We start from the raw sequence: 25,048 nt of genomic DNA on the forward strand, positions 1-25,048 counted from the left end.
CTTCTCCATGACTACGATCAATGAAATCCCTCCTGGCATGGGGAACTGTCATTCTAGTTACAGTCCCAACCCATATATAAAATATGGGCTCCTTTGACCTTGTAACTTGGCTGTCTCACAGTGACAATACTGTGAAATGAAAAGTTTCAGTTATGTTGTACTTGTGCTTAGTAGGGTAATGATCATGTTCTGTAGGCCTAGCTATGGGCAATGGTCCCAGTCCTGCAAATTGATATGATCAGGTGTTGATTCCTTGCACAGGAACATGTATATAGCTTACAGCCCCAGCATAAATTGTTAGTCAAAGGACCAGTTTCAAAAACTGAAACAATTTTCCAGTTAAATTTAAGAACAAAGCCCAGAAACAAGCTAACAGAAACGATTAGCTATTACTAGACAATATATTAGATAGTCAGTATTATAATCGAACCTAAAATGTTCAGTACGGCATGTCAGATCTAGGGTCCATTTCATTAAGTCATTGAACATAGTGCAAAGAACTGGAGAGAGTCAAGTCTTAAATCAAATGCCATCAATTAAAAAGAGTTAATGAATTGCTGATTATGTCTATTAGCATACTTTTTACACTAGAAAGAAAGACCTGTTGCAAATAAAAAAACCTACAGATTCACTTCTTATTTCACATTTATTACAATATCACCAAGGCCAAATCATGTTTGTAATCCCACCTTCCCAGGTGGTCAAGGAATATATTCCATACAAGAAATTAGGTTAAAAAACTTTTAAGGTGGCAAAGTCAAATATTCAAAGTTATGAAATGCTGCCTCGTGCCTTTGTATTATATGATACATTTTAATTACACAGTCATATATGTTCCCTTGTAGGCCTACTAAATATTTGACAATGCATTCGTTTAACATAAATTTTTCATGTAATTTTCTAAGTTTTAAAAAACGAAAGCAAAAAAGAATTCCTTCATGTGGGTCCATACTGATTCCCAGATGCATTATAATACAGTTGAAACTTTTGCCAGATCACAGCATTATAATAGTTGAAGATTTTGCCAGTAGTAGTGGTTATACTCAACATGGAATAAACCTGTTCCATCTTCCTTTCCGCATCAGGATACTGGGTAAGATGGACCTATGGTCTGACCCAGTTCTTATAGTCTTAGAGAATGAGATGCACAATTTTGCAGTGGATTTCACAGCCGTTTACTAGTGAAATTTAGTGGACTGAAATACACAAAGGATATCAGATTAAATAATCTAATGGTCCCTCCTGGTATTGAACTCCTTGAATTTAGATAGCCAAGCAATGCTGGGACTCAAAGATACTCTGTGCAGCATAAAGATCTGTAATGACTATTGCTACAGACACCTGGCATGAAAATTTTGACCTGAGTAATTAAACAAAGTTATACCCAACTGAAAATAGGGTCTTGTAATGGAAAATATTAGATAATGCTCAGTATAGTATAACAGCCAAAACTGTCTAAAAGCAGACCTGATATTTCTACTTTAAAAGGTCCTAGGTTGTATTAAGCCTTAATGTTCAGTGAACTGCAGGGATTTGATCAGGAAAGGGTATACATTTAAATTAACTGTTCCCTTCAATGTACACTTACCTCCAATTTGCTAAACAAGTGGTCTTTCTAGGGATAAGCATTCTAGGTAACATTTACAGCTCTATGGATGGGTCTCCAACCTACTGCACAACAGGTTGCACTGGGAAATCTGATGTCATGCAATCCTTCCCAAATACTTTTATTATTATTACTAGGTTTGTTCTTTAAGATGGAATTTTGCTCAGGGTTACATCCACAAAATGAACTGGGTTCAGCATTAAAGTACCTAACTTTTCATGCTGCCTATACATGTGCTCGAGGGTGGGGGAGGGGGTGTTTTAATTAAAGTGGTTCCTGGAGAACTGCTCTAAATAAAACACTTCATCATGTGTATAAGCCCCCCCCCGCCAACTGGGTTTAAAAATGGCCACTGGGGCACTTTTTAAAAAGTGCCTCAGTAGCCATTTTTAAACTGGGCAGGGGGAGGGGGGAGTCTTATACATGTAACAATGAAGCCACGCTGGAGTGTTCTAATTAGATTAATCAAGTCCCCTCTGATGCATTCTAATAGAACATGATCCAGCATATGTACAGGCACCCTAAGTGCCTGGTGCTGCTTAGTCATATCCACAGCCCTAAGTTAGATTTCTAGGCCCTGAGTTGCACTCCCTGAGTTACACAAACTGCAGGGGCACTGCATCCTACGACCCACTCTCTTCCAATATGAATGCCTTGGCTACAAAGACACTACTCTCCCAATATATATTTGAACCAAACTCTCAAGGCCCTATGCTAGCTCTTTCTCAAAAAATATGGGTGGGGGCAAGGTGAGAGAGCCCCTGCTTCTACCCAATAGCCTAGCAGCTAGAGCATTCATTAAGCCAGAGGATTTCAGTCTATGGCCCACAAGCCATACCCAGTCTGTAAAGCCTTTTTATCTGGCCCAGGAAGACAAGGCTTCAGTGGTACTTCAGTGGCAGGGAGCTTTGCCCACACAGTAGTTGGGCCAGGGGGAGAAGTGTTGGTGGCCAGGTGGCAACAAGCAGCAGTGGCCCAACAGCCAGGTTAAAAGAGCCAACTCACCCTGAACTGAGCTGAGTAATTCTGTCCCACTGCTCCTCAAGCTTTGCTTATTTTCTGAATTAATCTTATCAGACACCAAGAACATTTGCACTGGATTATTCCGTTCCACTAGCAAATGCTCTAACTGCTACCATAGAGGATTTGTTCAGGGGTAGCATGCTCTTGCTCTCTCATGATGAAGTCTCTCTACTTTGTACAGAGGTATAACAAGGCAGTTGAGTGTCCAGGGCAGCAGTGACATATGGAGACAGTGGCAACTTCCAGCTGCTGCTGTGCCAGTAGTGTGGCTGTGAGGTTGTAGCAATAGCCTTTATTTTTCTGCCTCCCCCCCTCCACATTCCCCCTCTCCAAACAAGTTGTTATTTGTGTGGCAGCACAGTAGGGGGTGCTACTATGCAGAGCCACCCACCTCACTGTGCCAGGCCCAAAAATATGCTTCAGGAGTCTCTCCTGGGGAGCCTACAGCTGGCCACCCCCTTCCAGAAGAACACTTGCAAGCCTGGAGTAACACTGCCACCACCCAAGCACTGGTCTCTGTTATGGCTCTGTGCAGCCTCCGGGTGGAGTACACAGACCCTGCAAGCCTTGGGGGTGCTTTGCCCACTGGCTATATTTCTGGGTGCCTCTTTCAGCCCAAAGCCTCCCAGGGTAATATCAGGTATGACTGAGGAAACAAACTCAGAGGCTGTGTGGTCTAGAGACAAGGTAGTCATGGGGGACCTTACCTACCCAAACATACGCTGGGAGGAACAGTCAGCTAGATCTAATCGCTCATGCAGGTTCTTAACCTGTATTCAGGACCTCAGGGGAGGTAAGGAGTCCCACCAGGGGTAATGCCTTGCTTGATCTGGTGTTGGCTACAGGGGATGACCTGATGGGGGACCTGCAGATTCAAGGCAATTTAGGGGACAGTGGTCACCAAATGATAGAATTCACTATCCAGAGAAGGGCAGGCACTATCCCTAGCAGGACACAGGTGCTAAACTTTAAAAAGGCTGACTTTAATAGGCTCAGGGGATTGGTTAGCAGGGTACTAGGAAACAAGAGACTAGATGCTTTGGGGGTCCAGGAGGGGTTGTCATTCCTTAAGGATACCATTCTTTGGGCTCAGACCAAGACAATTCCATGGCAGAGCAAAGGGGGCAAAGGGGCCAGAAAGCCCCTTTGGCTAACCAGGGTCATCCAGGATACCTTAAGGGCAAAAAAGGAGCATAAAGGAAGTGGAAGCAAGGGGTAGCTAGCAAGGAGTACACTTCCATGGCCCACACCTGCAGGGATTAAGGATAACAAAAAGTCTTTCTTTAGGTACAAAAAAGGGTGCAGGGTAGCATAAGACCCCTACAGGACAAGCAGAGGGGCTTAGTGACGGATAGCAGGGGCAAGGGACAGCTCTTCAATGAGTTTTTTGTTTTTGTTTTCTTAAACAGGAATCTAGATGAACCCTCAATATGCATCACGGACATCAACAAGGGGAATATCGAACGACCAATGCTCAATGCCAACATGGTAAAAGGACACTTGGAGGGACTGGATGTGTTCAAATCACCAGGAGCGGAGGGACTCCACCCACAGGTATTGAAGGAATTAGCGAGTGTCATAGCTGACCCACTAGCAAGGATGTATGAGCACTCATGGTGATCGGTTCAGGTTCCTTAGGATTGGAAGAGGGCCAATGTCATCCCAATCTTCAAGAAGGAAAAATCCTTGAAAAAATTATCAAGGAACATCTGTGAGAGCCCACTGACTAATGTGATGCAGAGGTTTATAGCAGGCAGGTCCTACCTGACTAACCTAGTTTATTTTTATGACAAGGCCACCAAATGTTTAGATACAGGAGTCAAGGTAGATGTTATCTATCTGGACTTCAAGAAAGCCTTTGACATAGTATCCCATACCATCCTTATTAATAAACTGAGGGGATTTGCCTTGGATGATTATACAGTAGAATGGGTAGCAAACTGGCTCAGGGGTCACACTCAGAGGGTGGTGGTGGATGGGTCAGTGTCAACCTGGAAAGATATGTGCAGTAGAGTCCCTCAAGGCTCGGTTCAGGGGCCAGTGCTGTTCAACATCTTCATCAGTGATCTGGACGAGGGTGTGGGAAGAGAAAAAGCTGCCATCATACCTAAGGCTGGGGGTTGACCTTCTCAGCATCACTTAAGCTGAAAGAGATCTTGGAGTCACTGCTGACTCCAGGATGAACATGAGTCGTCAATGAGATGACGTAGTTGGCAAAGCCAATTGCATCTTGTCTTGCTTCCGTAGGTGCTTCATAAATAGGTCCAGGGAGGTGATTCTCCCTCTCTATGCAGCACTGGTCAGGCCGCAGCTGGAGTACTGTGTCCAGTTCCAGATGCCGCAGTTCAAGCGGGATGCGGACAACCTGGAGAGGGTCCAAAGAAGAGCCACTCATCTGATTGGAGGCCTGCAGGGAAGGCCCTTCAAGGAAAGGCTAAGGGACCTTAACCTCTTCAGTCTCTCCAAGAGAAGGCCAAGAGAGGACCTTGTGGTGGTGTACAAATTCATAAGGTGAGAGCAACACAAAGTAGGCGATGATCTGTTTACCAGGGCACCCCCTGGAACAACAAGGAACAATGACCATAAGCTATTGGAGAGTAGGTTTAGACTGGACATTAGAAAAAAGTTCTTCATGGTCAGGGTTGCCAGGACCTGGAATGGGCATCCAAGGGAGGTGGTGCTTGCCCCATCCTTGGGGGTCTTCAAGAGGAGACTGGACAAGCACCTGCCCAGGTTTGGTGACTCTTTTCTTGCCTCCCAGGGGCAGGGGATCGGACTAGGTGGCCCACTGAGGTCCCTTCCAACCCTAGAATCTTTGAATCTATTAATCTAAAACAGCCAAGCTCTGCTGGCCGAGCCAGGAGCAAAAACACCTCTTCTTAGCCCCTTACACAGTGAAATAGCCAGTCATGTTGTAACCCGATACCTTTATTGATCAGGGAGAAAGACGGGGGGGGCGTGGAGGTAGAACAAAGGAGTCAGAATACACTTTGAGCAAACCAAAATAAGTTGAGCCTTTACAAATACTGGGTACGGTGACCCTTTTAAGATGTGACTATCTATACTTAGTTCAAACCTAATAGCTAGTTTCCCAGTCTTTACTGACAGGGATTCATCCAAGCTGTATTAAGAGGCATGTGGCTTGTGGCTTTTCCAAAATGCTGCCAGAGAAAGAATGAGCACTCCCCCCTCCCCTCAGAAATTTATCTGGCTAGGTCACCTGAACCAAATAGCAAGCAAGTGAAAGAAAGAGGGGCACAGCTGGAATGTCCCAAGACAGGGACAGACAGAGGGGGATTTTTTCCACAGTCTAGGGCTGTCCTGGTCACCCCACCTTAGTTATGTTATTGCCTTTGTAGAATTAGTCACTGGCCTATGGATGGCAAAAGAGTGCATGACTCTATAGCCTGGAGATTACAACATTCACTTTGGAAAGAAGGTGTATTCCAGTCCTTCTTTCCCAATTAAGTATTGTACTCTCTGGGCTATGAAGTCATGGACTCTTTTTCTCTCTCCAACCCAGTGAATATTTACTTCCTACCTGCAAACTGGAGCAACTCCAGTGGGAAGGATTTCAAGAGCACACATCACTTGATGTCTGATGTGAGATAGGAAAAGCTGGATGAAATTCTCCCCTGCAGACTAGGGGAACTAAACCTAGGTCTCCCCTGTCCAGGGAAATGCTGTAATCACAGAGCTAATAGATAAAAGCTGAGCAGTGACCCCTTTTGGTGTGGCCATATTTTGTGCAGCATGTGGTCAGAATAAGCCAGTCAGACTGAGCACTGTAGGAGAGATACCATATTTACTCAAGTACAAGATGGTTTTCCCCTCAAATGGCATGTGAAATAAAGCCTCTCATCTTACACTTGCATACAAGGAAAACTCACTAAATACACTGCCTATCATTAAACTGCTGCCAAAAGCAGCATGTGCTCAGCAGTGGAAACCAATCATGAAGTTGATTAAATGCAGCAAACACTGAACACAACTACAAAACACATGGCTCATGTTGGGTAAACATGCTGATGGGAACCCTCCCTCCCCCTTTTTTTAAAAACAAGTTATTAAAAACACACATATCGCTCTGCACTTACAAAGCTCCACATATTGAGCATCCTTATTTTACCAAAACTTCATATCACAAAAACAATTACACATACAACTATATATATTAATATTAAGCCCTTAAACAACATACCTAGGCTTCTCACAAAAACTCTTACAAAATTATTTTTTTTCATACAGAAATCCATGCAAAACAATTACCTCAGTAACCACCTGAAACTCTCCACCCCTTCCATCAATCCTCTCTGTTGGTTCAGTGAAACAAGTGTCTCCTGTCCTTTTTCCTGCACTTCTCTGCCTCTTCTTTGATCTCTTCCTTGTCCTGATCAGTGTAGTGTTTCAATCCATGGAGCCCCAGCTTCAGACACTCTCTTTCACCCAGAGGTTTCTTACTTTCCAGACTGTACTAGGATGAAACAATCCCATGCACTAAGTGCAGGACCTTTCATTTCTCCTTACTGAACCTCATGAGATTTCTTTTGGTTCAATCCTCCAATTTATTGAGGTCTCTCTGAATCCTACCTAGCCCTACCCTCCCGCATATCTACTACTCCCCCCAGCTAGGTGTCATCTGCAAACTTGCTGAGGATGTATTCTATTCCATCTTCCAGGTTATTAATGAAGATATTGAACAAAACTGGCCCCAGCACCAACCTATAGGGTTGATACTGATACTGATACTTGATACTGGCTGTCAACTAGACATTGAGCCATTGACTACTACCTTCCAAGTCCAATGATCCACCCACAGTTTTCTATCCACCTTACAGTCCATTCCAACATGGATGAGCCACAAGGGAGCACAGCTCCCGCCCCAGCCCTTTCCTTGCCGTCCACCCTGAGGCTCATGTGCCAAAAAAATGCCCCTGCATGCCACGCTATGGCACTCGTGCCAGGGGTTGCATCCCCTGCCTCTAGACTTTCTTTTTTTGCTCTTCATTCTACTTCCCACCTCTTGGTTACTTGCCACCACTGCCATTGTTCTGAACTTCCGGTTTCCTTCCTCCACTCCGTATACCGCAATGTTCCATTGATCCTTTTCTCTGCCTTTAAGTCATTGATCACTATCAGGATTTCAGTCCTGAGGGGAACCTTTTTACCTTTTTGTGTGACCGTAAAAAAAACAAAAACAAAATGCAATTCTGTGGCTAGTAAAGCGAGCAAAATGCTGGCTTGCATCCACAGATGCTTCTCAAGCAAATCCCAGGACATCATTCATCCCTTGTACTTGGCCTTGGTGTGGCAACAGCTGGAGTACTGTGTCCAGTTTTGGGCTCCACAATTCAAAAAGGATGTGGAGAACCTTGAGAGAGTCCAGAAAAGAGCCACGCACATGATCAGAAGTCAGGAAAACAGACCTTACGACAACAGGCTGAGAGCTATGGGACTCTTCAGCCTGGAAAAGCACAGGCTCAGGGGTGAACTGGTAGACACCTGTAAGTTTATCAGGGTGTCCACCAGGATCTGTGGGGATGTTTGCTCACCAGAGTGCCCCAAGGGACAACAAGGTCAAACAGTTATAAACTCCTGCAAGACCTTTTCAGGCTGGACATAAAGAAGAACTTCTTTACTGTCTGAGCCCCCAAGGTTTGGAATAGACTGCCACTGGAGGTGGTTCAAGCACACTCTGAATGCCTTCAAGAGAAATTTAGATGTTTATCTTCCTGGTATCCTATGACCCCAACTGACTTCCTGCCCCTGGGGCAGGGGGCTGGACTTGATGATCTTCTGGGGTCAGTTCCAGCCCTAATGTCTATGAAATCTATGAAAAAACAACAGGCAGTTGTTCCCCAAGGCAGGAACAAGCTCTGGGCTTGGAGGTACCGCAATACCAAGTCGGAAATCAGGAGAAGCTGAAGCGAGCTTTGACATCCTCCCCTAGTGCCAAAAATGTTGGTAAGAACATATCTTTTCTTTTCTTGTTTTTTTAAAGAATTTTTTCACGTTCCAAGCCAAATCAAGTCCAAATCCATGAGTTGTTCCAGAACCATAAGTGGCTCTACAACCAGCAAACATCCTCCACCCCACCAGGGGCTTCAGATATTTCCAAAGTCTTTTGGCAGGGGTCCTATGTGCAGGCCAAAGCCCAAAGGGTTGGGGTTCAGATGCCCTCAGGTTTTACCTGCCCTCAGCCATATGGCCGCAGAAGCAAGCTAGGAAGGAAAGAACCTATCACAAGGACAGACTAGTGCTGCACATATAAATAAAACATATGGCACTGCCCACTAAGTACAGCCCCCCTCACCTCTGACTTTTTCAAGTCACAGTGAGCCACTACACTTCATAATTTCAACTTCCTCTTCACTCCCACAGCTGAGTTGAACCTCTCTTTCCCATTTCCAGTGATTCCTGTTTCTTTAAATGTCTGGGAAACTTCACCAAACAGGGGCCCAAACAGTTTACTCACAATTCCTCCGTCACCCCTCTCTCAGCCTGGCACATATGATTAGTGTGGCCCTGCCCTATATGATGTGAAGCTGGACCAGGTTGCCCTGTGTCTCATCTGCATATAAAATTTTGGAGCATCCCAGGACAAGCAACAAGAACACCCAGTTCCAGTCATGAATGGGGGTTAATTAGCATATGGAGCCTGGAGGTGGGGGGAGGAAGAGGGGCATCTAGAGTATACACACATACTGAGTAGTGCTGAGCTGTGGGATCACCATGACTTGAAATGCTGTTGGCTTTGCTGGGGCCCAGCCCAATGAACTATGTAGTAAATCATGACTAATATCATGCACAGTTTGTACTACATACAAACAGTACTGTTCAAAAAGTGTTTATAGAGTGCCTGTGCAGCAGTTTCAAAAAAAGGTAATATACATCAATTCTGGATTAACTAAGCATATGGGTACTGTATGCAAATTGCTACATCCAAGGTAATTGTTTTTGAATTTGCTCCTTACTTCAGTGTGTTCAGGGAAAGCAGGGCCTGACAGAAATAAGAGGCAGAAAGGGCTGCCAGAGGAAAAAGCTGGGGGGAAGCAGAGAGCAAAGGGGTTACCTAATTCCCTCCCCCACTCAGATTTCTTTTCCTTGCTGTAGCAACGGGAGGGAGACAAATTCAAGGCAAGTCTCCAAATAATTAGATGCTATACCTGGAAAATTATAACAAATGTATACATTTTACATATATAGAATCTAAATATGGGGGTGATCATCCTGAATAGAAGAAAACCATGAATATAAGTAAAAACAGTAAGAACATACATCTAGTTTGTGATCTGTGGATCAATTCAAAGACACTATTATGGCTAAAACAATAGCCAATAATAATGATTTATGTCAGCGTTGAAATATTATTGTATAATATAAATATGTGGAGTGCTTTTGTCTGGATTCATTCTCTCATCACAAGTACCATGTTTGCAATGACTGCTCTATAAGACAGTCCAATGCATCAATTACAGAAATGTTAATATAGTACTAGAGTTCCCTGTTACCCACATAGCCTCCCCACCAACAAAATTATGTAAATTTGTGGATTACACTAATAAATGGAAGGGGAGATGGGTGGAATAAGAGAAACCAGGAAATGGGGAGTTTAATATTTGATTGTAATGTGACACTGCACAAATTGTTCCACACAGCTGGGGGTTTGTTTTGTTTTGAAATCAGCTCTTAAAGACTCATTGGGGGATAGATCGAAAATTCTGGCAATTGCTGTTCAATCATATCTTGCACTCCATGACACCCTTGCATTTAACCATGTGCATAACGGAGAAACAAAAATCCCTCATGTAACACATCAGCTCTCTGTTAGACATGGTGCTAAATGAACGATTGGATACAGCAGACACAGAGGTTAATGACACAAAAAAATGTAAGTACACATCAAAAAAAGTTAAATGTGCTTATTAATTTAAAATGGCATAACATTATGTGTAGTTATTCTCCAGATTACAAATATTTTACAATCCAAAGCATTATGATAAACTAAGTAGAAATCTCCTTCTGCACACTGTTCAATTTGTGCATTACTCTATTAACCAGTCCTAGGCCATCTTTCTCTCTCAGGCTTACACAAGAAGCCTAAGTACACTTAACTGATATGTGCATAACTGGATAATATTTCAATAAATAAGCAGCCACCATTCTTGTCCTACTGGAAAGTATGTAAATAACAGACATGAGAGAGGAATCTTCTGCATTATGAAAGTGCTAACCATGTAAGGATGAGAGAGAAACTCTATATGGCATATGGTATATAAAGTAGGCTACAGGGGAAATTGATTCTGAAGCTATATTCACTGTCTGGCAAGTTACAGAAGATATCCCAAATGAACTGGAGGCAGAGGAAAGCCCTGTAGCAACAGCAAAAAGTGAAACCAGGAGAAACTGGAAATAATAGGTAACCAAGCAGCAGTTCCTTAGTCAGTAAATGTGAAGAGGAAAACTAACAAACTCTTTGGCCTGACCCCTTAAAAATAAGGAGAAACTATACAATAACACTTAGCAAAGATTTAAACTTCAGATGAACTGAAATCTAAATATCTTATAGATAAATTATCCCTGGGGGGGGAAGCACTTACTTTTTGGTGTTGGCCATTACATTTTTGTCTGTGGCTGCATGGCTATTTTTTATATCATATCATTCAGGATATTATTGAAAGTCAAAAAATTGAAGCCCAAATGGTGGCTGGCAACCAATGTTTGTTAAAGCTGTTTATTTGAATTTCAGTTTAAAACAATTTTATTATTCCCCTTCAATTACATTTCAGTGGCAGTTGAAGGAAATCACCCAGATACAATTCTGCAAGCTAGGGGGCCAAATCACTACCAGTGCAGCAGCAAACAAACAAAACAGGTTAGTACAAGCTCCACATATAAATTAGATTTCCTGCAACTTTCACTTCCCAGTCCATCTGCCTGGGGCTCAGGAGAATGAGAATGAGTGCCTGCGTTACTTCCCTGAACTCAGGCTGCCATTTTTATCCCAACAGATCTAGTTCTTAGCACTATATTTGTCAGCCATGTAAATGTGATACCAAGAATTATGCTCTTTACCTGCGGAGATGCATTGAGTCTCGCAGTATGTTGCTGAGCACCCTGATGGGTGGGGCAATCAGCTCTACAGTGCAAGTCACGTAGCCATGTCTGTGCTAGCCCATGAAGAGAGTGTTTTAGTGAGACTTCCAACACTGACAATTTTATTAACCTTGAAAGGTGAAGCAGGTTTAATGGGTAAGTTACATACAAATAAATGATTGTGATATTTAGCATAATTGCTAATTATGTTTAGATGCTTTCTACAAATACAAAATATCAAAGAAGAATATTGTGTTTGACTTAAATTTGTTCCTGGAGCATGACAACTCATACACCCCAGCACCGTGTTCGAATATGGAAATGAAGGGTGGGGTGCTGTCCTCTGAAAATCAGTGGTGACAACACTGGTTTTTATGGTTTTCTTCACATTTTCTTTACACAATCTAGCATTTATTTGTAGAATAATCAACACAGGGTAGAAAAATATGCTTATTTCTGTACAACTGTAAAATCTTAACTTATCATGTGGTCACAAAATGAATGATTTCAAGTGGTGAATACATAGTAACAAGTAGACAAAGTGTGAAGGAAAAGGTAAAAAAAAAATCCTTGTGTTATTGTGATTTTATTTTCTAAAAATAGGATTAGACACAAGAAATGTGCATTTCCTAGAAAATACAAACAAAAATAATAATAACCACAAATCAAAGTCTTCTATGAAACATCACCTATTTGACAGAAGATGATAAAGCAATATTTCTTTGCTTCCTTATGGGGAAAAACACCACATTTAAATAATAAAGGTGGTCTCATATCCACGTTCTTTCAGAAATTAAAAGAAAAATATACAAACGTTTCTGGTATCATTTATCTTCTTAAGCATGTAAATCACCTGTGAAGTTTTTGGCATGCACAAATTGGTGTGCACTGGAAGCCATAAATTCCCAATAATTAATCCCAGGACCCTTGCCAATTTGTCATCCAGTTTAGTCAAGTCACATAATCTACCTGTTTCCTCACCTGCACAATGGGATTATTCATAGTACGCATCTACACCAGAGAGGAACCGAGAGAGTTTATTTTACTTTTATAACTTGAAAAGCTTAGACATATTGTTATATAAATAAGTTTAAAAAGTAAATTTTAAAGATGCCGTTTAAAAGGCTGTCTTAAAAGAATGATCTTACTTCATTAATACAAAGTCTATGGGCGATGGTTCGAACACAGTGGACTTGTCTTTTATAAGTATGACCTACAAATATGTTCCATTAAATGAGACATAACCTCCTTGCCAAGATTGCTAACCTGATATGTTGTTTCTTTTGCTACAGTGACTGAGGCTCAGGGTTTTTTGGATGCTCCATGCTATTTACAGTGTAGCAATGAGCTTATTAAGAAAACTCTATCAGGTTTACTTTAATGCTGGCTTTACAATGAACTAGTTCTACTGCCCTTTTTCTTTTGGGAAGGGGGGTAGGAAAACAAACCATCAACTGTGAAATAATGAGGCTTGTGCTAATTTGATAACATACTTCAAACAAATATACAAACTCTTCAAGCAGTTCAATTGTGCTGCTTTGGTAATGGACTACACACACCGTGTCAGAAAAGAGAGCCTGTACAGATGACTAGGAATCACAAGAATAATTTGCAGCTCTGGAATTTTTACAAGGGATATTGCTGGGACCAACTAATACTCAATTTCAGTTATAATTCAGTACAACAACAGAAAACTGCTTTTCTGCTACCTTCAAACGGTGGGGGGGGGGGGGGGGGGGAGGGCATGTCAGGAAGATAGGGAGTAACTCTCCCTTGCCCCACTGTAACTTTTCCACTGTAACATCAGCCATTTCCTGATTTTGTGCCTCTCCTCACTATTTAGCATTCTGTTAATAATTTTTAAGAAAAAGTTGGTTTTACAGTCAATACATTGAGCTTTTTCACTTAAATTATGCTTCCAATCTGGTTGAGGCAATTTTCACTATAAACCTCTGCAGATAATGTTTAGTCATTCCTGCCAGACACCACTCATTACCAGGCTTCCCTCAGATCCACATATTTTGACCTGAACAAACTGCACCAACTAACAGGCATTAAAAAAAATCCCAAGGTATGGTATCCATAGATTAAGAGGGTCCATTCAAATAAGTTACAGAAGCTAATCACTCTGCTATGTAATACAAATCTGTTATTTTTTCAGAAATGCTGATTTATTTCTAGACAACCACGCTGAATGGCTCTTAATTTTTAACATGAGGATTTGGCAACCTATAACTAACAAGCCAAATCCAGCCCACAGAGCTTTGGTTCTGGCCTACAGAACCATAGCTTCAGTGGTTTTTGGTGGAAGGGCAGCTCTCACAGACCCTCTTGAGCCACAGCTGGGCACCCAGCGTTTCAGTGGTCTGGGACCTCTTCTGGCACTGTGGTGCAGTCAGGCGACACAAGCTATGGCAGAGGTGGGCCTTTGATGTGCCGTGCCACAGCTGAGAAACAGGAAGGAGCCATGATGGCCAAGTCTTAATGCCTCACTTTTTGCCTGAGCTGGATTGTTCTACCGTCCAACCCCACCAGAAAATGTTATCAATCCCTATTCAACACCGCTGAGTGCACAGGAGTAGAACATCTCCCAAAAGAAAACCCCCAACAAATGAGGTTTTTTCCAGCGAGAGCACAAAACTACTACAACAAGTTTATGCTGACTCCTCATTCAGCCTTCAGTGTGGCATGTTACTCAGTATGATGGTGTCTATGGAGCTGCTGCAAGATCACACAATTTACAGCAACCAAAGCCACCCTTCTACTGCCCTGTACTCCAACTCTGTGCAGTGCCTAGAGATGGTGCAACAAAGAATGCCTTAAAATGTTTATTTGCATCTCAACTGATATTCCCTACCTCTGACAGTAAGGGGGATGTCTGGGTTAAATTGTGAACTTTATTTTAAATTGTGACATCCATATTTGACTACAGAACAAACTCAAGTCTAACCCTTGGATCTGGCACAGTCAAGTCAGGAAAGGTCTTTGACACCTTGTTTGAGGACCACTTTGGAAAACACATCAAGATAACAATGTATTGTCAATAACAGATTACATGAACGCCACACAGAAACCCAGAAAGGAAAGCATGTCACTAGAATGCATGGTAAAAGGTACAGAGATATATTCTGAGAGTTGTTCTCTGTCAACAGACCTGCTCATTGCCATACACCAGAACACCAGGCTGCTGAGACAGAACTCAAGAGAAAGATTTCTGCCTGACCTAAACTGCTGACAATCTCTCAGACCTGTAAGAGGGAAGAACAGATTAGGGAAAGGTACATTTCAGGACTTCTGTTATTTTGTAAAAAAAAACCTTGTAATTCTCTAATGCTTCTTAAAAGCAAAGCCCTTGGTTTTCCTACAGATTTTTTTTTTCCTCAAAGGCGTTAAATTGGAAACCTGCACATCCACAGCCTACATGGACCTATCAGGTGTCATCTCTGGGGTTCAGAAGGAATGAGAAAAGTTTTAAGCTTTTCTTGCAACGTGCAGCTTTTTCTTGGCTAAATGAATAGCCTTGAAAGATGTCCTTAAGAGTGAGAAATGAATCTGTTCTTTAGAAGAGCTTGACTGTGGAGGTCTGTGTCCAAAGGAAAGGCTCAGACAAGGGACCTGAGCCTCTGAAGGTACTCCAAAGAGCCAGACCTAGGAAAAGGCCTCTCAACCAGCTGTGCCTAGAAACATATAGGATCAGACAACAGGATTCCCTTACAACAAATTGCAACCTTTCAGGAAAGGTGGGAATGCTTCTTTCTTGCTTTAGGTTATAAGAAAGCATTTTTGCTGAAATTAGAAAGAATAAATTCAATAAATTCCCCAGGCACATATTCAGCTTCCTTTTAACATACAAATCAAGAGCATAAGGATAGATCCACAAGGGAATTCAGGCATAACTACCATCAGTGTCACCATACCTGACTTTGAGGTGCCTGCCCCTGGGGTGAAATTCACAGCTCAAAGAAAGGCACCCAAGTTCTCTATGCTAGTAGCATTAGCAACTCCACCTCCTAGTAGCCTGTGGAATTTCAGTTTGATTCTGAATTTCTTCACAGGCAATCCTATTATATATAAACATTTTGAATGCACAGTCAGTCCAATATTTAAATGCCAAATATGCCAAGAGGGTGGCAGAATTTCTCACTCTTAAGGACATCTTTCAAGGCTATTCATTTAGCCAAGAAAAAGCTGCACGTTGCAAGAAAAGCTTAAAACCTCAGAAGCAGGGTCTCAGGTATCCGACAAAGCATCAAGGAAACATATGCTGCTTGAGATAAAGCAGCTTCTCATTTAGCTTTCATTCCATGGACAGCCAACTAGCTGGAGCTCAGAATCAGAGCAGTCCCCTCAAAGACCTGTGCAAGATGGAGATTTTGATGTGGTTATAAATGCTGTTTCATTCTCTGCTACAACTAGTCAGATATTTCTGTTGTTGAAAATTGTGTTTCAAAAGATCCTGGATTCAGTAAACTTTTGCAGGAACCAAGGCTGGGCCCTGAGGCAAGTCTAGCAAGATTCCTCTGGGGTCTGCCCTGGAATCGAGGACTATGGATCTTGAGTGGCATCAGGCCCTCGGCAGATGCACCTGGTCAGTCACAGCCCAGTGAGAAACACTGAGATTCCCCTTTCAACTTTTCAGTGAAATCAACAAGAATGTCTGTTTCATGTCTGGCATTCTCTGAGAAACTGACAAAAACCATTTCAGGAACTTCTGGAAAGTCAAAAAAATAACAGGTTTCAGCCCAATGCTGACTATAGCCCAATTTACAGAACACATTGCGTCTTTTTATAATGGAAACTCTACAGCACACATCTTGTTTTCTCCCATTTTACGATAAAGATCCTTTGCTGTAATGCAGAATATTGCAACAGAACTTCACAGTTGCTTGACCTAAATAAGAAGGCCCTGGAGATAGGGTCACTTCTTACCTGTTAATTTGATACAGCTCTTCTATGGCACCCTTCTTTTGTTCTGTTGACAGTTTGGGCAGTTCAGAAATTCTCCTTTCTAGGCCTCCCCCCCCATTTAATTTTTTTAAGAGTGTATTTTGTATGTATAAAATGTTACAGATTCACAGTGGGGTACTTCGGAGTTTGCAGTATTGAACCCTAAACTGCTTATCAATTTATAGTACAGATGTTAGAGTAAATCAAATTTATTTTGCTGTCTTCATCTCCTAGAAGGGAAACTATACCCCATTTGCCTCAGATGGTAAAAGCTACTTGGCAGAACCTAAATTAGACAGCGTATTTCCCCCTCAGATTTTGGAACCAAAAAAAGCATTCTGTATATATAATTTAAATGTACAAAGTCTTCCATTTTATTTTTGTTAAAGTATTTAAGAAAGAATGGAGAGACACAGAAACTAAAGTGTTAGATACTATTAAAGAAGGAATAACTTGGTCAATGCTTGGTTTAACAGTTCATATGCTCTTGCATTCAGTCATGTCAACAAATTTTCAATTATTTAACATTAAAAAAAATCCCTGCCCGCATAACTTTGTTTTAAATATCATTAAATTAAAATCAATTAATAAAACACCCTTTTCCCTTAAAATTCTTTTTATACTGTTAGAACACTATGCTTAAATCAAAATTCAGAGTTCCTGCTCTGAAGGAAATGCCAAAATTTTGATATGTCCATTCATTCTAGATTAAAATTTCAGAGGAAGTTAATTTTATCAATATTATAAGCAGTTAATTTTGATGTAGTCAAATCACTTTATTTTAACTTTCATATCAGAAGTTATGATAAGGCTTTTATATTGTATTATATCTGAAACTATGAAGTTGAAATTAAGGGCTTCCATCTTAAGCTGCAAATAGATGTTGCATTTATCTCTGGATAATTCATTTTATCTTGAGACAAAGTGCAAGCATACCGAAGCCCACATTTTTTATCCTATGATAAATCCTAAAACAGTTTTGGAGGTAAAAAGGTGGTAACAGTTTATCCTGGCATATTTCAAAGTACATCTGCACAGTTAACCTAGGATAACATCACTGAAACAACAGCAGAAAAACGGCACTGAATTCAGCCAGTCACTAAACCCTGATTAGAACATTATTAATATTTGAATGTAATGGAAAAAACTTTTTTCTCCCACTCCTACAACTCTCAGTCTCCAGAAATGCAAACGGCTGTTTCGGAAGCCATTATTTTTTATCTTAATCCTTTATAAAAGAGGATGGTAGCAACCAGGCTATCAACTGATGGAAGCTGGACAGCATTGATTATTTGGAAAACTAAAAAAGCATTTACTCTCAAAAAAGGGCAGATAAATAAGTTATTGTGGTATTCCAGTTTTCTGGACTCTTCTGGAGTTAAAGCTTAAAGAAAGAGAATTTTTCTATCCTTACAAATTTAAAATGGGACCCAAAAGTCAAGGTCTATTCTTTCTGGCTCATAAATCCCCAACAGGAATGAGAATTGTCAGTCAGAATTTAGTAAACAATTCTGGTAGTGCACTAGGCAGAATATAATTCAGCCGTCTGGCCTATAACACACCTAGCAGAGCAAGAAATAACAAACTTTATTTTTGTCAGAAGACTAGACATACATGCATGCCACATTGAACAGATCTACTCTATGATCTCTAAGGTGGTCCTATTTTTATGTCAATTATTTTCATTATCCAGAGAGGCCATGTGAGGGACACAAAGCACTGCATGTTTCTTTTGCTGTGAATGATTAGTACGATTACTTCTTGGTACTCCCAAAACCAGAGAGAATAGGATTACCAAAATGGGAAATTTTACCAAAGTTTGTCATGCAGATGAATGTACAGCACTACTACCAGGCCACTGAACCAGGCCACTTTAAAAAAATAAAATGTTTCTCTTGATAAAAGACATTTCCTGTTGATCCCCATTGGATAGTGTTGGCAGATATCTATGTATTCCAGTTTAACAAATCTGCTATGTAATTTTACTGCAGTGTTGCTAACTCTCACCATTTTATAACAAGTCATGATGAAGGGTGCTTTTCATCAAATCTCAGTACCTGCAGTCATAGTTACCCAATCACATATGCTTTCATTTAGAAAAAAAAAAGTCTGTAGTCTTCACGGCTGCACAGGAAAGCTGGAAAACATGGACCCTAAAAGCTTAACATTCCAAAGGCAAATTATTTCCTAAGATTACTGTTTTTGAAATTTCTGTTTTGGGGGAGGTCTTTGAAAATGCCTGGGTGACTGTACAGGGGGCGTGGATCTGAACACAGAGAAAGTAACTAAAAGGTATCTTCTCCTTCCCTCTTCATCACTCTGATCCTGGTATTTCCACATAAACTGCCCCTTGGCACTCCTAAGTAGCATGTGGCCACAGCACAAAGCCTTAGCACGCCTGAGGCCCCAGACTACACCAAAGCCTGATGATGACAGTCTTTAAAAAAAAAGAAAAGAAGAAATCAATATTTAAAGGTCTGTTACTACTGAAAGGTATCGTGTCATAATGTATTTTCCCCTTCACTGTTTCTTGGGATCTGCATCCCAAGACAGATTGTGTAGCTCTTTGGAAAGCAGAATTAATTCTAAGATTTGTATTTCTGTCCTCATATTGGACACTTCCTTCCCTTCCTCCCTAGGCCCCTGCTTTTACTTATGTTCTGCCACCATCCAGGATATTCAAGAGGTAGAGGGGGCAGGAGGTGGTCAACATAATCTCATGCATCTTAAGGCAGGCTTCAACCACTGCTACTTAGTATAAAACAGTGGACAGCAGTGTTTTCCAGTTGCAGGCCAGAACCATGCAAATTGTGTCCAAGGCAGACCAGTGTTAGGACCTGGCTACCACAGCCATCACCTGCTTCTCCCTGCCTACTGGTCATCTATGGTATGGCATAAGAGAAGCCCCACTGCCAAATGCTGCTGAAACCCCAACTCTGCAGGCTAGACCAATGGCAGTACAGGCCAGATCCATCCCATGCACCACAGGTTGCGCACCCTCAGTCTAAAAGGCCGATTAGAAGTGATCATTTCCACAAGCTGCTCTTCACAGGCATCTTCCCTTGTCAAGATAAAGGCTGTCTCTCCCTACCAATTTAAGATTGTTTGTGCCCGGCATCAAACTGCTTGCTTGTCTTGTTGGTGGTGTTTCCGCTTCAAAGAGCTGCAACTGTGGACTCTGAAGCCTTTGAAAGTGATGTGCCTTCACTGCAGTCAAACTAATGAGCATTAAATGAGGGCATTTTTTTAAATGCTGGCTCCTACACCACACAGTACAACCCCTTTCAAAGACTTCCCTTCTCTACAGAGAACTCAACTGCAACAGCCATGAAAGTCTTCTATAAAAAACTATGGCAGTAAAATGAACAGGTTCAAAGAATCCCAGAAAGTGCCCAATTGTAGCAAAGGGAACCAAAAGGCACAAAAAGGATTACACATGAACTCAAAAACTTTATAATTTGATGTAATACAGTTTTGGGACAGTAGTACACACTACAGTTAGAATGCAACCCCATGCATGTCCAGGATGTCAGCGATTATGAGAGCAGCACTGCGATCTGTAGTACAGCCAGGCACACACGCAAATGCATGTACACACACACTTCCTACCCATCCCTGCAAAGGCCTCTAGAAGGACACTGGCCTACAAAAGAAGCATGACTATTATTAAATCACAAGTAGTATTGCAATTCTGTACACTGCTGGCTTGAATCCAAAGAGCTTCTCCTTTGTTTTACTTCAGGCAATGGCGTATCAATGTCATGCTCCCTTCACTCCCAGTTGGATAAATTTGAGGTTACTGGGCAGAGGTCTCACTCTGATGGCTGAAGACTGTGGTGGATGTCCCAATGTTCATGCATGAGATGGGGGCTAGGGCAAGGCTAGGAACAGCAGGACATTAGTTTCATAGCAGTTGTTAGCATTGCACTTGTTCAGCAACAAGTAAAAGTATTACAGAAATCCCATGATAATTTTCTCAACTTGTTGAAAAATAACACACAAAGCAGTACTGAATCCTCGGGCTCATTACAAGAATGCATATGCACGCTTCAGTTAAAGATGAGTCATGGCTGTTTGCATACAAACCATAGCAAGTATGGTGTTCAAATATTTAGACCTGATAATAATCCTGTAACCTGTTTCAGCGGCCTGACACTAGGAAAAGTGTGTAGGGGGGGGTGGGGGGGGAAGGAGAAGAAGGAGAACTAAATTTAGGCCTCTGTTTCCCATTTTGACTCTTCACATAGCACTTACTGCAGGAGCTGCAGTATTTTTGCCACTTCATCATTAACAGTGCTTTAATATAAGGTAGAAGCTTTAAATCAGAAGACAAATAAAACCCACTCTGGAAAGCACGTTCTGAGTTTTTAATACTAAAAGTAGAAGTTTGTCACTTAGGCTCTCTACACCTGACATTGACACTGAACTGCAAAGTCCAGAACATGGTCCACAGCACATGCAAGAGATAAAGTGATGACAGTATCCAGAAATTGAAGGGGGTGAAAAAGAACTGTGGCTCTGTTGACATGTAAAGCAATAACTTAAGAATCAAGTACACAAAACTTTCAAGCCCTCCAGAATTTTACAGAGGAGGTATTTTGTCCAGATGGTGGGAGATACTGGAGAAAATAAAATGCATTCTTAGCTGCCTCTGGATATTAAGAATGATCCTATATACTTCACATTAAAAGTTGCTACCAGAAGCGACAAAAAATAAAAGCCATCATTCTTACTGAATCCTGAGTGATGGCAGGAATTTTAGCTGCATCCTCTAAAATTTTAAAGAAAAAAAATAATTTTTTTTGTGAAAGGAATCCCACATATCAAAACAGAATAGTAGTGACTGCAGCATCGCAGGTTTTATTAACACATGGGCCTCTGCATCCATCTTGTCCCCATATATGATCTAAGTAATAACAACTAGACTTTTCTGTTGTCATAAAAAGCATTTTCCTCGAAAAATTCTGAATATTATCGATGAAAAAGAAAACAAATGGAAATTCTGATATGGAACCATATCTTAATCTTTTTGTGCAGGAGCTCCTGTTTTCTTTCCTACTGACCTTAAAAAAACACAGCTTGCTTCCTTAAATTTCTTATGATACTCATTCTTTCTTCCTTACTGACTGATGCTAATCATCTTGGATGCTTCCTTTATTCTTCTATAATGTAAACCAAAATTATTAAACTCATTCACCCCCACTCCCCAGTAGGCCAAATACAGACCAAAGGACTCCTCCTGGACTGGATCTGAACTGAGCAATAGAAGGGTAAATGTTCATGGGTACCTGAGCTGCTGTATCAGCTCGGGTAGTCACTAAGGCTAATGCAGTCATCGTTTACGTTGTTGCTGAAAAAATGAATTCCTAGTGGGGTCTGTAACATGGAATTAAGCAGTAGGAGCTGCCCCTTCATGAATGCCATGAACCAGATGACACAGCTCCATGGGCTGTGTTTGACGTCCATCTGATGAAGTGAATCTGGGTTCACGAAAGTTTATTCTCCCTTCTCCCTCTCTTAGTTATTCAGTAAAGATGTATATCTACCCTGTCTTCATCCCCAATATAGACAATAAGACTAAGATGCACGTCTATTGGCATTTAGCTAGTTTGTATCTTGCAGTGTCATTTATATCTACTTCAGTGCATCAAACAGAAGAAATACTGGCCATATCTGAAATTAACAACTAGCTTGTACAAGGATTGGAGTTCAGCTGTCCCTTATAACACAAGACAACATCACAAACACTCCAGACCTCATAAAATGTGTAAGAAACCAGACCCAAATCTCCAGGAAGAAAGAAAGTCTAATTTGTGAAAAAGTATCATGCTAATTTCTGCAGCACACTGGAAGTTCTGCAGCAGCTTTAATATTAAAAAATAAAATGTTTTATCTGAATTGGGCATGAACCTTATTGTTAAAGTAGGTCTTGGGTCAGTACTTTCATTTTTAAATTTATTCTCATTTTAGGAATGTTTTTCATCATTTACCATTCCAAAGTTTTTATTTTTCAGTGCGCCACAAAATTTTTCATTGACAGCACAGAACTGCACTACAGATCAGGGACAGGCAATTATTTTGGGTGGAGGGCTGCTTACTGAGTTTTGGGAAGCCATCAAGGGCCACATGACAGGCAGCCAGGGGTGGATATCATTTTCTACATTTTTAGGGGTTCCATGGGCCAGATAGAATGGCCTGGTGGGCCACATCCAGCCCGCGGGATACATTTTGCCCCCCCCGCTATAGATGCTTGCAGAAGGATAGATGGAGGTTTTAACAGCCAGGTTGGAGTTATCTCACCCTGTTGCAAAAGCAAGAAAGGGGTGAAGGCACTGCTGGACTCTGGATGGAAGATGTCTCTCCACCCTTTGAAAGTGGGTTGTGGGGGGAGGGGGTCATGAAAAGTTCATTTATTTTTAAAAGGGGTCCTTGAAATTCTTGTATCAATAACCAGATATCCAATAACCCAGAGCTGTCACTCCATCCAGTAATAATTAATCAGCAGATTAGTTTAATGTTTACTAAAATGATCAATAATAAAATAGTTAATACTGCTGACATTTAAATCAGGTTTCAGAGTTGGCACCCTGAGTGACAGCTATCTATTTCACTCTCATTTTTATTTCAGTCTGTTTGCAGATAAGTCATGCCAACTGAAACATTATCTTTATAACCATAAGGACCAAGGGAAAGGGAAAAAAAGGGAAATTTAGGTTCTGCCATCAAATTCTGAGGCAAGAGGTAGATTTGTCCACAAATCTGGTAATGAACTGTGCGTCTCCCACCATGACATTCTTAAAAAAATAAACAAACACTGGTCTTTAAAAACAGTATGAATCTTTCTTGTTCTTGTAGGAAAAAAAAGGCGACCCTGAACTCCAAACACCAGAAAGAGGAAATGATTTCAAAAATGTATTATTTGAATTTTAAATTTATTCAACATCTAGATAATCTCAGAAATTAAATCTATATTTGTGTTTAATTTATTTTGCCTTGAAGAGGCAAAATAAAATGTCCCACAAATCTATAGCAACATGGAAGTGAAACCTTCCACAATTAACCTGGGATTCAGTTTGAATTATTCCTAAAATATTCTGGAGCTAGAGATAATCCATTTAGAGATGTGATGGGATACAGCCTCATGTACCTAAAATGCATAACTGTATTAACAGCACCTTTTTTGTTAGTTACTTTCATTTACACAAAAAGAAGTGTATTCTAAAATCTTTTGATAGTAAATAAAAAAAAAATCTCCATCAGTATACCACCACAGGCCAAGGTTAATCCCACCAGGAACTAGCATTTTACAGAATCAAAGAACCTGATTAAAAATGGTCCGATCATAGTCAAGGTATAAAAAGAGACTAATTATTATTTCTAAAGGGCCAGATTTCAGCATTTTTACACATACATCAGTATGCAACAGTACATGTTACTCCACAAGTAATCCTCCACTGACATCCTTGGAGAGAAAAATGTATCAGAATCCAGTTCAAGATAAATTTAATACCAAGATACATTATTTGACATGTTTTTAAAATTCCTCCATACTTTACTTCTGCTTTACTTCATTCCCTTTGTGTTTTTGATTCTGCATTAACTTCTAAAGGAAAATTCATTCTTTTGCAATATCTTTAGTTAGCATAACTTTGTAAAATAAGAAAAAGAATGGTAATTATATGCAGTTCCATGTAAATTATTTTAAAATCACAAAATAAAACCTATAGTTGGAAGATAGTAAGGTCTGTGAATGTCGGGGGGGGGGGAAGGTTGTCTGCAAGCTCAGTATGAAAAATCCTATTTGTGAGGCTTAAATTGTGTTAGATTATATTTTGCTGGTTGGAAAAGATGGAGCTATTTATATCTTGTCTCATAAATCATTTTCTTCTTTAAGTGGCATACTGTTAGAATAACTTGGATAAGTTTAGCATTTAAAAATTACAGGTTTAGAAGAAATGGCATGCCAAAATTATAGCTCCTGCTGCTTTATAAGGTTTTTTTTTACTTGTGCCAAACCTGAAAAAAGGACAGAGTGAATCAGGAGTTGGGAGATGACATCAGAAGTTTTGAGCTAGTGTCCTGTACTTCTCCTTGAAGACAAATTAGTGAGTCTAGAAGAATCTATTTAATGATGCATTTTTCTAAACAATAGTTTAAACTCATATTAGGAAAATTATTTAAAATGTCTGCTTAAAATTACACTGTTACTAAGTGTAAAATAAGCGCAAGAACGCTCTTATTTTTCTTCTTTAAAACACTAATTATGTAGTTCCTCAAGTTACACATTGATTTTTCTACTATCCAGTTAATGATGCTTTGCATACCAATGCATAGATGGATACTAGAGGAAAGAGATATTTATTGCTTTTCCTAACA

At 40.7% G+C, this 25,048-nt stretch overlaps 1 protein-coding gene across 11 annotated transcripts in view; it reads right to left on the bottom strand.

Annotated features, from left to right (window-relative positions):
• MBNL2 (muscleblind like splicing regulator 2) overlaps window positions 1-25,048 on the bottom strand; it is a 165,096-nt gene that overhangs the window by 111,406 nt on the left and 28,642 nt on the right. The window contains exon 1 of one of the 11 annotated variants that reach the window (XM_090023241.1): window positions 11,705-11,723. The exons of the other annotated variants lie outside the window; for them this stretch is intronic. The gene's annotated coding sequence lies outside the window, so the exon portion shown is untranslated. Of the gene's footprint in view, window positions 1-11,704; window positions 11,724-25,048 lie in introns of those variants that run through there. 11 annotated transcript variants of the gene reach the window in all.

This window comes from Crocodylus siamensis, chromosome 1 (genome assembly GCF_052110815.1).
Source record: "Crocodylus siamensis isolate JL-2025a chromosome 1, ASM5211081v1, whole genome shotgun sequence".
Lineage (NCBI taxonomy): Eukaryota > Metazoa > Chordata > Crocodylia > Crocodylidae > Crocodylus > Crocodylus siamensis.